The sequence below is a fragment of the Zingiber officinale genome, chromosome 6B (assembly GCF_018446385.1).
Source record: "Zingiber officinale cultivar Zhangliang chromosome 6B, Zo_v1.1, whole genome shotgun sequence".
Classification (NCBI taxonomy): Eukaryota; Viridiplantae; Streptophyta; class Magnoliopsida; order Zingiberales; family Zingiberaceae; genus Zingiber; species Zingiber officinale.
In genome coordinates, this window is record NC_055996.1 from 134,587,287 (window position 1) to 134,593,286 (window position 6,000).

Here is a 6,000-nt window from a genome sequence, read left to right on the forward strand (position 1 = left end):
TTTCTAGCTCCCGGGGCCTTTATATAGCGCCTGGAAAGTCTATCCCGAGGGTCCAAGGCGCCTCCAATGAAGTTCAAGGGGTCTCCAACTCGGTGAGTGGATAGAATTCTATCCGGTGCTCGAACGGTCATTTTGACCAGCTTAGAGGCGCCTCCAACAGTGTTGAAGGCGCCTTTAACACTTGTTGAAGGCGCCTCCAAGATGGAGGACTGCGCAGGCCAGGCGCCTCCAACACTTCCTTTAAGGCGTCTACAACTAGCTCTTTAGCTCCTTTTGACTTTGTTTCAGCTTCCAAAGCTCTGATAAACTTGGGTGATTGCGGCCAACCGAAATGGGGCTTACCCGAACCCAATTTCTGGCATTCTCCTCGAGCAGCCTTCCTCCCCGGCTTAACGTCCCTCGAACATCACACACATTCTTCTCTCCCACCGGTGTACTCTTCCGCAGCTTTCTCGTCTTTCGGACGCACCGAGCCCGTCGGCTCCCTTCCCGTGTCGTCCTTCTGGCTAGCTGCGTCTTCCGCTTGACTTTCTGCGCTCCTAAGCTCCTGGACACTCAGACACAGGGATCAAACACAAAGCAGAACCTAACCAACTTGGTTGATCACATCAAAACAGCCACGGAGTTTAACACTTTGAAGGGTTCGGTGCAAAAAAAATGAGCCTTTTAAATTCAGATAAAAAATAATAAAATCGATACTATATAACAACACATAAATTAAAATCCATAATAATGAAAACATTATATTCAATGTTGCTAATACTCAGTATTAGAAAATGAAAAAAGAATTATTACAATTAACTATGAAAAACTGATCTTCTTGCAGTTTTATTTGCAAAGTCATCGATCAATTTTTTATAATTAAGTTTTTCTAAAAATCAACTCTCAATTGAAATCATAGCTAATGCATTCAATCTTGTTTGGGTCATGGTTGATCTCAAACAAGATTTCAACAACTTCAATTTAGAAAAACTTCTTTTTGCGGATGCGACAGTTACCAGAATAATTAATAATATCCTTTATGCAATGAATGAATTGGCGAAACAATTCATTCTTTGCAAAAAAATTAATATTTCACTTGCTGTTTTGTTTCCTTTGGTAGAATATGTTGTATGCTTTTCAATTCTTGATATAAGTTATCTCCATAAAATCTGAAACATCTTGTCTTATACCATTTTTTCTTTGTAGTTTTCTTTCAAGATTCTTGCAACGAGTTTTCAAGTCCTTATCAATCAATGAACTCAACTTTTCAACTGTGAAAAGAAATCTAAAAAGATCTTCATATTCCTTATATTGCTCAAACCTATTATTCAATGACCCAATTGTTTAATCTACTATGAATAAGAAATAATGAATTCTAAAAGCTTCCTCGGCAGATTCTTGAGGTAGTTTCGAAGACTCACATGTAACCTCATCAAAATGTCTTTTTCTATATATTTTCCTTTTTCAAGAAAAACAGGATCAATCTCCATTGTTGAAGCAAGTTCTTTTGCTATATTAATAGCTTGTCCAATCCAGATTCTCTATACTATTCAGAAGAAGCAATTAACCTGTTAATCTTGGTCATAGCAACGTCAATAAGCATGTTTTCAAATTGTAAGCTTTTGCTAACAATATTAACTTTACCCAATATGTCATACCAACTAATCATACTCACTAAAAACTCAAATTTTCTAAGTTCAAATGTTGCTAAAGACTTAGCTTCACTTCTTATTTTAGAGTCAGTGTCTTTTTCTTCTGCAACTTGAAGTAAAGCTTCTCTGATTTGTTGAGCTTGAAGTACCACTGTTTTTACACTTTCAGTACGACTTCCCATCGAGTGATTGGCAATGGCTTGAGAGTTAAACCTTTTATCGTTACATGATTTATCAAAATCTTCCACCTTTTTGTAGAATGAGAAAATATTGTATAAATCCGTTGTACTACTCCAAAAAAAGTCTTTCGCTTTCCACAAGAATTTGCAATATTACAAAGTGTTAAATTCAAATAATGACAACCACATTGAGTATATAATGCTTTAGGATTTATATCTAACAATTTTTTTTATATGTCGTGGTGCCTCCCTTTCATATTTGCCCCATTATCATATCCCTACCCTCTCACATTATCAATATCAAGATCAAAATTTTTCAACACATTTTGTAGTTCTTCAAACAAGCCTTGTCATGTTGTATCACTCACTTTTAAAAATCCCCAAAAGTATTCTTCTTCTTTCATTAGACTTGTAGAAACATCAACACATCTTATTACCAAAGTCGTTTGCTCTTGGTTACTAACATCAGGAGTGCAATCAACTATTACAGAAAAGAACTTAACTTTTTTAATATTTTCAAGAATAGAACTCTTTATTTGAGAAGCTAACAATCATATCAATTCATTCTGAATTTTGTAGCTAAGATAATGATGATGTGTATTTCTTTCAATATGTTCCCTCATCACTGAGTCCCACTCAGCAATCATCTCAACAGCAGCTATAAATTTCCATTGTTATCATTATAAAGTTTCTCATAACTATCACGAAATGCTATATTTTGTTTAGCCAAAAATTTCACAAGTGAAATTAATCAGTGTAATACCTTCCTCCAATGCTCTCTTGCCTTCTTGATTTGATCTTGAATAGCTTGATCAATTGTTGTACCCTTCATTAACCTGATACGCAACTCGGACCAACTAGCATAATAATTTATATGCTCATATTTGTCTCATGTTTTTTAAGTCTGCTACTAAGATGCCTCTAATCACAGTATCCCTCATTTGCTAGTTGACTTAGTTGAGGCCCCTCTTTTGAACAACTTGCAACAAAAACAAAATGTTTTATCAAGTGCTTTTGAATAGACCAACCAATCTCTATGGTGTTTTTGACCATTTGGCAAAATTTGAGTATAGAAATCTGAAGAGAATCGTCTATTTGATCTATCGTTGGGACCTTTCCCTGTTAATACATCTCTTATAGGGTCCTTTTCCACTAATTGATCTTCCACTTGGGATCTAAATTCTCCTAATTTTTAGGATAAAAAATGTCAAGTGGAATTGATGAACTTGGTTCTTCATTCTCTTCATTAATAGAATCATCATCACTTTCAGAATAATTATTTTTAAAGTCTAAGTCATTACCACTTTCATTGCCTTCAATCTCATTCACATCTCCCTCTATATCATCTTCAATGGCTAAGCCTTCATGTAATTCATTACCATTGTTTTCTTGTTTTTCTTCATTAACCAAATCTTTAAGTGATGATTTTTTCAATTCTTTGATAACAAATCTGTCGATTGCCCCTCTTTGAGACTCAATAAATTCTTCCACTCTTTTTCTTTTTTGTTTCCGCTTATCATGTCTTGATAGATACTTCCTAGTATAAGATATTCTAATTTTCTACAAAAAAAAATCAAACTCTCAAACAACCACTTATTATAGATATTAGACAAGCATTTATTATAAAATGTTCATTTTGCAACTCAATTTCCTACGAAGTAATTTCCTATGAAAATGAATCCCTGCTCCATGAAGCTATTGAGAAACACAAGCAGAGAGAAAGGGGCTAATTGGAAAAAGCTACTAATTCAGCTATTGTCGTAACAACTCAAAGGAGCCAATTGGAAGAAGCACTTTCCAGAGTACAAGTTCTAGAAGGAATTATTGAGCAATTGAAAAACAAATCTGATCAATTTAAAAATGAGAACAAAGATATAATCAGAATCAATCTTAGACTCTCTGAGGAGCTTGCAACACATGATCACAAAATGAATCATTTAAAGGTACAACTTATTGTAGATACTTCAGAGAAAGAGGCTATATCTATGCAGCTTCAACACTCTAAGAAAGAAGTAGAGTACCTTGAGAAATTGTTTTACTTTGAAGACAAACTCCAATCACAGGTTAGTATGAATAACTTGTAGGTGCAGCGGAGACCGGCAAGAGGGGGGTGAATTGCTGAAAACAAAAACAAACTATACCCTCCTCGGATGTCAACTCAGAATTTAAATCAGCAATAAAATAACAGCAACTAAATTAATGAAACAGAAAAAGAAATAGGAACAGAAAAGACTCAGGGATTTAACCTGGTTACAACCAAGGAGGTTGTTAATCCAGGACAGTAGAAAAGAGCGCAGTAAGAAAAATCTCCTTCTCTGAAGGCGGAGAAGCCTTTTCCACTTTTGAAGCTCACTACTTGCTTAGGAATTGCTTATAGATTGATTGCTTGAGTTGCTATTGAATTCCTAGCTCCAGGGGTCTTTTTATAGCTCCTGAAAATTCTATCCCGAGGGTCCAAGGCGCCTCCAATAAGGTCCAAGGCGCCTCCAGCTCGGTGAGTGGATAGAATTCAATCCGGTGCTCAAACGGTCATTCTGACCTGGCTCAAGGCGCCTTCAACAAGGAATGAAGGCGCCTTCAATGTTCAAGGCGCATTCAATGCTTGTTTAAGGCGCCTTCAAGCTACAGTAACTTCTGCTATAGTAACTTCCTGCTACAGTAATTTCCAGCCTCTTTTGACTCCTTTTCTTCTTCGCTTTGGCTTCCGAAGCTCCGTTCTTTTGGGTGATTGCGGCCAACCGGAATAAGGCTCACCCGAACCCAATTCCCGGCCTTCTCCTCGAGCAGCCTTCCATCCCGGCTTAACGTCCCTCGAACGCCGCGCACGCTCTTCACGCCCACCGAAGTACTCTTCCGCAGCTTTCTCGTCCTTCGGACGCACTATAAAATATCGAAAATAGACAAATACTGATAAGGGAATTTTTCAGAATTTTTGGGAATTTTTCGGAGCTCGTATGGACGAGTTAACGGGGATAAAATTTGGGTTCCGGAAAAGCCTGTTTAGGCTACCCATTTAAGCGAGAAATTATTTATTTTATAAATTTATTTTCCTTTATTTTCTTTTTTCTGTTTCTTCCTCACCGAGACCCCCCCCCCCCCCCCCCCCGCACGCGGCCGACGCCCTCTCCCCTTGCCCTAACCGTCGGCTGCGGCGGTTTCCTTTTTCCCTCCTCTCCCGAGCCTTTTCCCTCTCCCTCTCACGGCGTGGAGTGCCTCTTTTCTTCTCATCCGCCGATCGTCGCTGTGCCCTAGCTGACTTCACTCTCCGCCGCGCCGATCTCCCATCGCCAGCCACTCCAGTAGTGCCGGCCACCCCCGACCGCCGTGCCCTAAGTCCTCTTTGGATCTGCACGCCGATCACCGACCACAGGAACTTCAGCGCCCCACTGTGCCATAGCCCGGCCACCAGCATCGGGTGTGGTCGCGACAGAGGATGAGGCTAGACCTAGCCCTCAGTTGATCTTCTTCCTCTCTTTCTCGGAGTCGCCAGCCGAACCCTTGGTCCGCCCGAGTGCTGACAGCCGGCGTCACTGTTCCTCCACGCGAGCAACCAACGCTGAGGTTCTCTCTCCCTTCTCCCTCACTATGGTTACATTCCGTGCCCTATTTGATCTTGGAGGTAAGTTTGGTCGGAATTAGGTTATTGTTTGACAGTAATCTCTACTCTTGATCTTGATCCTCTCCTTGCTGCTACTCTAGGTCACGGATTGATGAGGTTTTTGTGCTTTGTGGGGTGTTTCTGATTTCCGGCAGCAACCCCATCCTGTCGCATTTTGATTTCTAGCAGTGATCCCAGCCGTGAGGTGAAGTTTTATGCTGTGGGTTAGCAGTCAAGGCTGTAATTGTGATCGTGAGGTGCATTAGAACTTGCTGTGGGGTTGTGCTGTGGTTGGACAGTCACTCCATTCAGGGGCTATTGGTTCTTGTAACGACTGTGAGTTTGAGGTAAGGGTTAGGGTTTTGAATTCCGTTGTAGGCAATTGCTACTTGTGTTAGGATTAAATGTTAACTCGGATTCATGTGTAGGTTTTAATTGAAATCGAATAGTGGAATGGTTAGGGTTAATGGAGCTAATCCTAATTGATTTTGAGTTCAATTTAATTAGGGTTCTTGAAGGAAAATAGTTTGGTTTAACTATTTGAGTTATAATTAAACTTAGCTAAATTGTACGATTTATTACAGGACAT